Below are 11,706 nucleotides of genomic sequence, written 5' to 3'. Positions count from 1 at the left end.
GTGCTTTATCTGGGGATTAAAGGATGAATGACTTGATTCCTTTTTTCTAGAATGCTTATAGTCACCTTAGTATAAACCACTTATATCTGATAAATACCCATACAGAGCATTGACTATAGAGGGAAAAGTACAGGTTTATAATATTTGGGCTTACAAAGATTTTTCCTGGATGGAGTAGCAATAAAATTGAATCTTGAAAGGGAGGCAGGATTTTATAGGAAAAAGAATGGTACAACATATAGAGGGGGAACAAAGAGTAACCAAAGCAACATCTTCACACCACTTTACAGAGAAATGTCAAGTGGTCTGCTGTTTTTGTAGAATACAGTATTTGAAGAAAAAGAGTGCATGTAAAGGTTATGCTCTTAGTGTGGAAAACCTTACATGTGAACTAACAGGGAACCAGTAGACTTGACTGATCATCTAGCTGGATATCATGATTTGTGTTGGGTGCAAGAAGGATGAATAAGACATAGTTCTCCAAGGAGCGCTCAGCCTGAGAGTTCAGATAGACATGATGTAAGTTTTATCATCAAAATTCTTTGAAAGAAGGATTAGTCAAGGGCTCTGGAAGTTAGAATGATGATTTATTTTGGAGTATCAGGGAAGATGTTAACGAGTAGTATTCGCATCATTGTAAAGGTTGGTAAGGACCCTATGTGCACAGACAGCAGCTGCTGAATTGTGAAAAGGTGTAAATTGTTTGGGTCGCATGACTTACAGCAGCGAGAGAAGGAGAGTGAGCATTGAGTAGTTGGCTGGAGATTTTGAATGCTGATTGTTTGGTATGGAGTTGGTGAACCAGTTGAGGTTGGAGCCCGATATTTGCATTCAAATTGGTTATATTCTTGATCTCTGATGAGTTTCTTAGACTTAGTTTCTTAATTTTCATAATGGGGATGATCATGTCAATTTAGCTGTGTTGTCGTGACTGAAAATTAATATACATAAAGCATGTGGCATGAAATCTGTCTCATAACAACTGTGAATCAACAATACTTTACTCATGTAGGGTTACTGCAAGAACTCAGTGGAGTACAAGACAATGACTCCAGGACACTGACACCAAGCACCCATGCTTAATTACTGCTGTAAAAATAAAACTTTAGAAAGTGTTCTATGATGTTATAGGACATTGCTTTACAAATAATAATTTCCAGACTTTATGAAAAGTTTTATTACGATCTATGTGAAGATTAGACTTTAAAGGTAATAGTCAGCGTTGATTACAGGTCTCTCTCTGAGTAAGACCCCTTCTTGAAACCAAGATGGTTGTGATAGTGGGTTTTATTATGATCTGTATGAATTTAATATCATGCTTTGTACACATATGATACCTTTACTAAATATATTGTAATTAATTGTACTTATTTTCTCTGCTACATTGAGAGCTGTGTTCCCAATACCACAGAAAGTATTAACCCAGAAATCAGCTGAAATGATCTTAAGCTTAGAGAAGAATTAACATACTAGAGTGCATTTAGTGAATATTATAAAAATGTAAATTTTATTATTTTTTAAAGCCTTTCTGTAATTGTTTTACAGTAGCCTCTGTTCTCCCAAACCAGCATGCCACCTCTGTCTAAATTCATGGATTAGATTCATTTACTGTTAGAGGGTGAGTGTGGCCCTCAGCCTTATCCTAAGAATAATTCTTTTCTGCACTACATCCCTGCTCACCAAGCAGTAATAATTACAAGGAAGTTCTTAAATATAGGTCTTACTTACAGCAGTAGAGTGTGCAAAAATGCCCTGGGGCCATATGAAAATAACAGTTTTCACAGAGTGGGAAAGACTCTTCCGAGCTGATAGTACCTAAAGTCAGGAAGCTCATCAAGGAAGTCATATTCTTTCTTTCTGACACGCAATAAACAGAAATGAAATTGATGTTAGAGAGAAGGTAAAATAAAAAACAAAACGTAAGTTAAACAAAATCTAAACAGTGTCAAGTACTGAACACATTAACTAGGAAAAAATAATCTCCGCTTGTTGGCAGAATTGCAGGACGGTTCTACTGTGTGCTATTTCAGTGGCGTGTATTGGACAGTGTCAGTCATTAAGGAGAGTGGTATTTATCCCAACCATCCACATTTCTATAGCAACAGTATACATGTTTATGCAATTATATATTATTATATCAAATCATGCTTTATACATTTATACCAGTTCCTGTCTAAAATTCATACACATTTTGTACATATTCACTGCATAATGGGAGTCCCTGCACCCTCTCCCACCCCCTGCTTTGTTTCTTAGCATAAGTCTAGGCAACTAACACATGATATGGAATATTTACTTAATATTCAGGGTTGAAGCTGAATCCTAATAACTGTAGTCCTCTTTCATTTTAGTGCAAAAGGTACTAAAGGTTATAAGTAGATTGTCTGCTAATCAAAATTTTCCTTTTATAAAATTTTCCAAATGCAAAGGTTCATATAAATTTTTAACTGTGTCGTCATTTAAATCATTGATCTGTTTTTATGATAAAAACTCAATAGTAAGAAGAATGTGAATTAAATTTCAGGAAATGGACACAGTAGTTCTTTATTACTTAGTAAAGGTGGCTAAGAAGCTATAACATGAAAGGTTTATCATAAGGTATGACCTTTCCCTTTTAGAAGGGCATCTTCATTTTAAGAAACTTAGTCTGCTCATAACAAAATATGTTCTTTTTCATCAGCTTTTGAAACTTCTCTTATCCATAATAACAGCTATATGTGTGTTAACCGTGGCTAGCACTAACTTACTAGATAAAACTTTTTCCATTTTTAGTTGGGGTTTTGAGTCACATGGTTTTGTGAATATAATTTTTAAACGTATTGTATGCATTTGGTTTTATTAGCAAGACTACACGTGCAACATACCTTTATTAAAACTTTAAACAATTTTAGTGAATGTCATCCCTTTTCTACCTCCCAAATTTCTTGCCATTCCATTCATTCCTATTTGTAGAATAATTTGTGCCTTTGTCCCTGGCTTGTGTTTAGTGTTACTGCCAGGCTTAGCATCATTCCGTTGTAACCTGATATGAGATTTGTGTTTTCATAAGTCTGTGTGCATAAAAGTCCTTTTATAAAGTTTGATGGCCAGACCTGGTTGTAGTTGTTACTTTTCTTCTCCTAAAGATATTACCGATATGAAATAAAATCATGGGGAAAAATTGACAAGCGTACAGTATTACATAAATTGGTATAAAACAACATCTGCTCTTCTTATATTTACATGGATTCATGGGTGCAGTCACCGGGAATTACCACTTTTTATTCTAATTTTGCCCTTCACATTATAAACAAGATTTTCAGAATCATTGCTTTTAATGATTATGTACTATTGTATCTCATTCATAATGGGAATTGATTTACTTCAAATAAACATTATTTCAAGTACAATCACATATCTGAAATGGATGCTACTTGAAGTATCTTTCCTTACCCTTTGGTGGTAACTCTACCTGATCTAATGCATGTTAACGCTACTTATGAGAAGACGGAAAGGAAAAAATTTCAGTTCAGACTTTCTTTCAAAAATGTTTTTTGTCAAATACCACCTGTTTTCATCACTTCTATCACTTTCATCACTACTGTGCAATAGTAGAGCTGTATTAAAATACCCACTTTAATTAAAGTAATCCTGAGGTTAGTGGACTAATGTCATTCTTTGAAGGACTACTTTTTCTGGATATATTATCTGATAAAGACATCAACTCAAACTCTATTTGACTGCAAAAAAATCTCTCAGTCCTTCTAAATTCTAAATAAAATTAGTGTCAATGCAATTATAAGAGGGACTTTACCTTACAAATGCCATCAGTGCAACCTGGGTCTTTGTACCCTCCTTGAATCCCCAAGAATAAAAGAAACAAAAATAATAAAATTAGTGTCAATGACATGGTATTATGTAGTCATCATCATTGTTCTTGTAAATGTAGTAGCAGTTACTAGCATGAGAGCTTGTTAATTTTAGGTCAGATTTGTAAGTAAATTTGCAGTGTCAGGTGACGTTTATGTACCTTGAAATATATTTGACAGTCATTAGTTTAGAAATCTGTCACCAATCTGTGGCTATTGAAGTTTAATTTCATGATTTTAAATGACTAAATTTCATACTTTTATTAGTTTAGTTTTACTGACTTGCTTCTCTGCCATTCATTTTTAAAACCTTGATACTAAGTCTTTGACTGAGACGATTCTGAATTATAATATCCTTCACATGGTAAAAAACAGTTTACTTTGTGGTTTTTTATTTCATGACACAATTTCCAGGAAATCAATGTGAGGGGGAGAATGGGTACTGCCAACACATACTTTAAAATGCCTAAAAAATTCATGGCCTAGAAACAAATAAGTAATTCTGATATTTTTCTAAGAAATCTTTGGGTTTACTATACTTAGATCCAAAAGAGCCAAGGGAAAGAATGGTATAAGGATTAGTTCTAAGCACAACTGGCAAGCAACGTTTTTTCCAAGTCTGTCCTCTCTTTCTGCCCTCTCTTTCCCCAGCCTTTGGGCGGTGGTGTCTTCAGGCTCCTCCATACTACATGTGGGGTCCCCTAGGTCTCCCGAGAGTTGTGTACTGTAATAAAGCATACTATTTCAAAAGTGGCATTGTCTGTGTTTTTTACTGTGCCTTTTCTTCTTTTCCTCTAATTAAAACATAATTTGCATATGATAATGAAGGTTTTAAACTGATTGACTGGAAATATCTGATAAAGTAATGATGCTGTGAGGCTCTAAGTCTTAGGCTCCATTGTTAGCACTCTGGCCACGCATGCAGATAAATAACTATTCTCGAGACTTGGGTTCATTCTTCACACTCTTTTTTCACTCTGCCAAGCTACTTGTTGTTTATGGGTCTAAAATATATGCTATTGACTTCTGAGCCACACAGAAAGGATTTATGACAGAAGGAAATAGAGCTGCTTATCCATGTAAACCAGACCAATTCCTAGTCTCCGGACAGGAATGGACCACTTCACAGGAGCCATCCAAGAGAAATGATCTTCAGGACTAACATGGAGATTTGGTTGTATTGCTGGATTTTTTCCTGATATTTTTTGTTCATTTGTTCATTCATTTATTAATTTAGTGCAACATTTATTTGAATTTGTATTTACTGGGCATTTACTATGTGCCAGGTATTATGTATGCCAGTAAGCCCAAGAATTTTTTTTGTCTTCTGAAGTTTGCTTATGGTCTGGGAAAGTTCTAGTAGAAGAAAGGTAGACAGGCAAATGTGTTTATAGTAAGAAATATGTCATGTTGAATAAAAGTTTGCATGAGGTGCTTCATGAGAATAAACAATTTGAAGGAATTCCAAGGACGGGGTGGTTCGAAAGAAGGGACATTTTAGTTAAATCTTTTTGTTTAGCAGACCCAGGTCAGGTTCAAACCCACCACCCACAGTGGGCAGGGCCAGCGTGCTAACCATTGAGAATAAGCACCCAACTGATTTCTGCTGAATCTTGATGGATGAGGAGAAATTAGTGTCAAGAAGCTATGGAAGAGTGTCTCAGGACAGAATGAGAGCATAACAGTGTAATCTTCTCAGAGATACAGAAAGAGTGTTGGACAAATGCACAGAGGATTACTCTTACCAACAGCATTTGAGAATGCCATTTCTTGCAGCTTTGCTAGAAGATAGTATTAAAATTTACCTTTACCAAAGTTTTATTATTTTAATGTATATGAATAAATGATTATTTTTTTATTAAATGATAGCTGTGTACATTAATGCAATCATGGGTTACAGTGTGGTGTTTTCATATACAATTTGAAATATTTTCATTAAACTGGTTGACATAGCCTTCATTGCATTTTCTTAGTTATTGTGTTAAGATATTTATATTCTACACTTAGTAGATTTAACATGTACCCTTGTAAAATGCACCGGAAGTGTGGTCCCACCAACTACCCTCCCTCCATCCATCCTTCGTCACTCTTCTTTCCCCTTCATCTTCAGCTGTAGTTGGGTTATAGCATTCATATGGAAGTGTGGGTGCTTATAAATTGGTTTCAGAGTAGAGTTGAGTACATTGGGTACTTTTTCTTCCCTTCTTGAGATACTTTGCTAAGAAGAATATGTTCCAGCTCCATCCATGTAAACATGAAAGAGGTAAAGTCTGCATCTTTTTTAAGGCTGTATAATATTCCACGTGTACATATACCACAATTTATTAATCCATTCATGGGTCAATGGGCACTTGGGCTTCTTCCATGACTTAGCAATTATGAATTGGGCTGCAATAAACATTCTGGTGCAAATATCTTGGTTACAAAGTAACTTTTGATCTTTTAGATATATTTTTGATCTTCTGTACATAACCTGCAAATATCTTCTCCCATTCTGAGGGCTGTTTGCTTGTTGACTTTTAGCAGTATTATTTTAGTTCATTTACTGTCTGGTTTTAGTGTTTTTAATTTGTGTGTTCTATCTGTATATTAAAGACAATAACTTTCCTAATCCTTTCTATTTCTATAAATACTTCTTTTCTGAGTCTGCTTTCATTTCATTAATGTAAACTTTTCATATTAAGAAAATTTCTTAATATGAAAAATTTCCCTTTATTTTATTATAGTATATTTATCCCTTTATATCATAGTACGATATTTAAACTCTTACTTTTTCTAACTGTTGTCACACAGAATCTACAGTGTACCAAGAAATGATAAAAATAATATATCACTAAATATACTTACTTGATAGAATTGTGTTATCAAAAAACCAGCCCCACTATCATTAAAAACAAAACCTTGTAACTTAGCAAACTAGCATGATAGGATTTCTATCTTGGTCTTTCTAACTTTCTGAATTAGTATGGCTTTCTTTAAGTTATGGTTTCATTTTCTATATCTGCAATAAATACTCAGACCAAATACATTAGTCTGTTAGGACTATTTGATATCTGATCATATTAAAAAAATTTCAGGCTGGATAAAGTGGCTAACACCTGTAAGCCTAGCACTTTGAGAGACTGAGGCAGGAAGATTGTTTGAGTTGAGGAGTTTGAGACCAGCCTGTACAAGAGTGAAACCCATCTCTACTAAAAATAGAAAAACTAGCCAGGGTTTGGGAGATGGGGGTGGCGTTGTGGCAGGTGCCTGTATTCCCAGCTACTCAGGAGGCTCAAGCAAGAGGGTCAATAGAGCTGTAGTTTGAAGTCACTGTAGGCTTGGCTGATGCCATAACTCTTGACTCAGGGTGACAGAGTGAGGCTCTAGTCTAAAGAAAAGAAAATAAATAAGAAAAAAAGAAAATTTCAATGAAAAATTTGGAGAAGTTTTTCCAGGTGGTTTGAGTAATTCTACAATTGTAGGAAGTTGCTTTAGTTATGGTATATGGGTTTCTTTCTTTCTCCCTTGTTTTTATGTTAACTTTGATAGATACAAAAGAATATATATATTGTATTAAATGTTTTTATATACATGTATATAAAATAGGCATGTATATAAATGTTTTAGTAAACTACGAAGCATAATAAAACATTTCGAGTTTTTTTTTTTTTACCTAACTAAAGAAATAGAACACTACCAGCAAAATGCATTCATTCATTTTTACCATTTAACGTTCCCTTGTATATTTACCCTACAGTTTAATTATCTATTTTATTGTTGAATAATCTATGTTATTTTATTTCTTGTCTGTTGTTGCAATTGTGAACAATGGCAGAAGACTTTATACATTGCACACGTATTTATTGGTACACATATACAAGATTTCCCTGAGGCCTTTCCTGGGAACAGCTCAGTCCTGGCATATACAGCACATTCAGCTATGAAAGACAATGCTGCGTTATCTTCAGACATAGCTGTGTCCATTTATGCTTCTACCAGGCCATCCATGTGTGGCAATTGCTGCACACATTTGTCAACATTATCAGACTGCTCCTTTTGTTTTCCTCAGTTTAATGGGTAAAAAAAATCGTCTCATAATGGTCTGAAATTTGATTTTCCACAGTAGTAATCAGGTTAATAAGTTTTTCATTTGGACTTTCATGTTTTCTTCTTCTTTTTCCCATTTTTCATTTAGGTTATAATTCTGTTGCATATTGAGTAGAAGGAATTCTTTTATACTATATGTAGACAGAAGCACTTCATCAGATAGATGATAGATACATAGGTAGCCAATGTATGATCCCAATTTAGAGATATGGATAGTGATACATTCTCCTAGTTTGTAGCGTATCTTTTTATTAATTTCAGGTGACTTTTGACGAAGTCAAATTTTTAATTTTGATTTAGTTTATTATTTTCTTAAGGTTAGGATTTTTTATTTCCTATTTAGGAAAATGTCCCTCAGGTTGCAATTACCAAGTTATTTTACCAAGTTGATTTCTTCTAAAAGCTTCAAGTTTTGTTGTTGTTGTTTTTTTTTTCATTTAAGTCTTAATTAAATTGGCAATGCATTTTTTGGTGGACATTATTTTAAGGATCTATTTTATTTTATTTACTACAACTAACCACTGATTCTAGCACTGTTTGAATATTCTGTGCCTTCTCCATTATAGTCTGTTTACATTTGTATAGAGTCTTGTTTCTGGGCTTTATCTTTTTCTACTGGTAAATTAGTCCATCTCTGAATCCTACAATAGATTGTATAGGATGTCATTTTTTCTTAGAAGTGTCTTGGCTATTCCCAGGCTGTTGCTTTTTCATATGAATTTTATAACCATCTTGCTAGTTTTCATGGAAACCTTTGGGATTTTGCAGAAATAACATTGACTCCATAATTAGGTATGGGAGAATTCTGAGTGATATTAAGTCTTCCTATTGATGAAGACCTATTGATTTTATTCCTCTACATTTATACATTCTTAACATCTTTTGATAAACTTTTATAATGTTCTATATAAAGACAATGCACTTTTTAAAGAAGATTTATTCTCACATTCTTTATGCTTTTAAATTTTTGTACAAAAATAATAGGTTTCCTACTATATGCATGTTTATATTGTAGACAAATTATGACAATTTTATTACTTTTTTCCAAATCTTTCTGTCTGTTTCTTTTTCTTATTCCTCAGCTGACAAAAACTTATTCACTATCAAAAGAAAACAATCAGAGTGGGCATTCTTGTTTTATTCCTGATCTTTTAGAGGGTCTTGCTGCATTGTCCAGGCTGGCCTGGAATGCCAAGTAAGAGTGGCAATTGATCCTCTTGCCTCAGCTTCCCTAGAAGCTGGGACTACAGGTGTACAGCCACTGTACCCAGCCTTTTCCTATTTTTTTTAAAGAGTATTCCCAATGTTTCTATAATATTAAGGAAGTCCTATTGCTAGATTTAAAGATATTTCTAAAATGAAATAGGGATGACCCCTAATAAATGCTTTTTTTGCAGTTAATAGGAATCTTGGCCCCTTCACTTTGCTATTGAATCTAAATTACAGCTTGCTGTTGTTGAATATCTCTGGCATTTTTGTGATTAAACACTACTTGTTTATAATGTATAATCTATTATTTCTATGTTTTGCTGGCTTCAGTTTGCTAATTTTGGGGGGATTTTGATCTGTAGTTTTTCTTTCTTATATCGCACCTATCTGCTTGACATATGAGGGGTGGGAGTGTTTTTTTTTTCTTTTAAATTTTGAGGCATAATGTGGAAGATAGGGGGAGATTCAGCTCCTTTGGTGAGTTTACCTCTTGACTATAAATTTATCTGTATCTTGTCTGGCTTTTTATCCCTTTATATTATTAACTATTGGTTTATGTTATTTGGGCTTTTGATTTTTTATTGAATAAGTTATATGGTTTTCTAGTAATTTTTTACTTTGATCTAAGTTTAAAATAGTATATTTTATCAGTATGTTTCTATTCATCCTTTTTTCCCCTGCTGATTTGCCCCCCCCCCCCCACACACACACACTTGTAGTAAATGCTTCACCTGTGCCCGGTAGTCTGCTAAAGAACTACAAAAATTACTACATTATGTTTCTGATTTCACTGGTAAGGAGACTGTGAGAAGATTAGTAACTGGCCCAAAGTCACATACTGGTAATAGAGCTGGGCTGCACTAGTTTTACTTGAAGAACCTCACAGGCACATGTCAGTAGGACAGAAAATCCAGTTTCTAATCTCTGAGTTGAAGGGAGTGAGCCATGATATTTGCCTAAGGAGTCAGCTTGGAGGGGGAAAGAATCCCACCTCATTAAAATGTTTTGCCTTTCATCTGTGACTTTGAAACACATTTTAAAGCACTCAAGTTTACCTTTTTATTCATTACTGAAAAATCCTAGTAAATTCTATTTTGAATTTCAAGGAAATGTTATTATGAAACACTCTTACGTAGCTTTTCCTTCTGTGCCCCAAATAAAACCTCAGATCCTGTGTTTGATTCACAGGAACATACTGTGGTAACTCTGGAGAATTTTGTGCAACGACTTGATGTTTTTCTTTCCCCAAATGTATTTGGTTATTCTCAGCCACTCCTTGGACGATGGAACAATTAATGGGAAACTTGAAACTCTTCACCACTTTTTATATGTCCACTAACCTTTGGCACCTTTCTAGTCAATGGCTAGGCTGTTTTATGTTTCTCCAAATATTTATTTGGTCTCATCTTCATTTTAACATGCTTCTGCAAGAACAGCTTGCTCTTAGGATTTCTTTGTTTAGCAGATTAGAAAACTAGAATTTCCAGCTTTTCAGGGTATTTAACGTGGAAGCATTTGTGGTCCCCACTGACGCTTTCAGGTTTTGAAATTTGCCATTTCGTTATCTCTTTTTTAGGTTTTGTCTGATAAGGTAGTACAGATTTCATTATTATGTCTGTCTAATTTATCTTAATCATTCTCTTTGTTATTCTGGCAGTGTTTTGGTTTTATGCAGAGAACAGCATGGCATGTATGTATTCCTTTTACAGTCTTTCTCAATATTGATTTTTGCTCAATTCCACCTAGATAGAAATTCCTACTTATTTTAGTATTAAGCTGCAGTAAAACAAGCTTCATTGAAATCCATTTCACTTATAGCTTCTTGATTATTTTGAAACTATATGCCCCAGTATGTTGAGCCACTGGTATCTTTGCAGGAGAGAAGAGGCAATCATTTTCTCCCTTTGAAACTCAGTTTACTAAACCAATGTTCTACGGCAGGTTTCATGACTATCAAATACATTTTGATAAATAGGCTTGAAATAATTGTTAATTTTAATTATTCACGAAGATGGGGTTATTACTTAGAATGTGTAATATTTCTAGATCTTATAGTCAGTCTACAACATTCACATTATTTTCTTAGGGTAGAATCATTGTGAACGTGGAAAAAATTCAAAGAGTTTGTGGCCTGACTTCAGGGTGAGGTTCAGTTCCTTCCTAGCTGAAGTTTTATATTTCAAATCAGTCAGTCTTTATTTATTTGGTATTTCTAGGGAAGAAAAAAAGGTTTTATGCTTGAAGCAAAGACTGCAAACACTCAAGCAGCATTCAGATTTGTCTCTCCTCTAGTCCCCAGTGCATTTACTTTTCCTGAAGCTTTGTGCTTTCTTTTTCTTTAATAAACACTTAAAAAATATATTGGTTGCACTTGTGATTCAACTCAAGGACCTGGGAGCTGCGGATCTTTCTTGAATCCCTGTCTTTCTAGGCGTCTGCATTTACTTTTATTGTCAAATCACTTTTTACAAAGTTAGTGGGATATTTGTTTATTTATATTTGTTTATTTTCTTCTTTGTCATAGCTTATTTTCTCTCCTATCCGACAAATATTTGAGGGA

The sequence above is a fragment of the Otolemur garnettii genome, unplaced genomic scaffold, assembly GCF_000181295.1.
Source record: "Otolemur garnettii isolate 467f Iridium unplaced genomic scaffold, OtoGar3 scaffold00037, whole genome shotgun sequence".
Lineage (NCBI taxonomy): Eukaryota > Metazoa > Chordata > Mammalia > Primates > Galagidae > Otolemur > Otolemur garnettii.
This window is presented reverse-complemented; position numbering follows the sequence as displayed.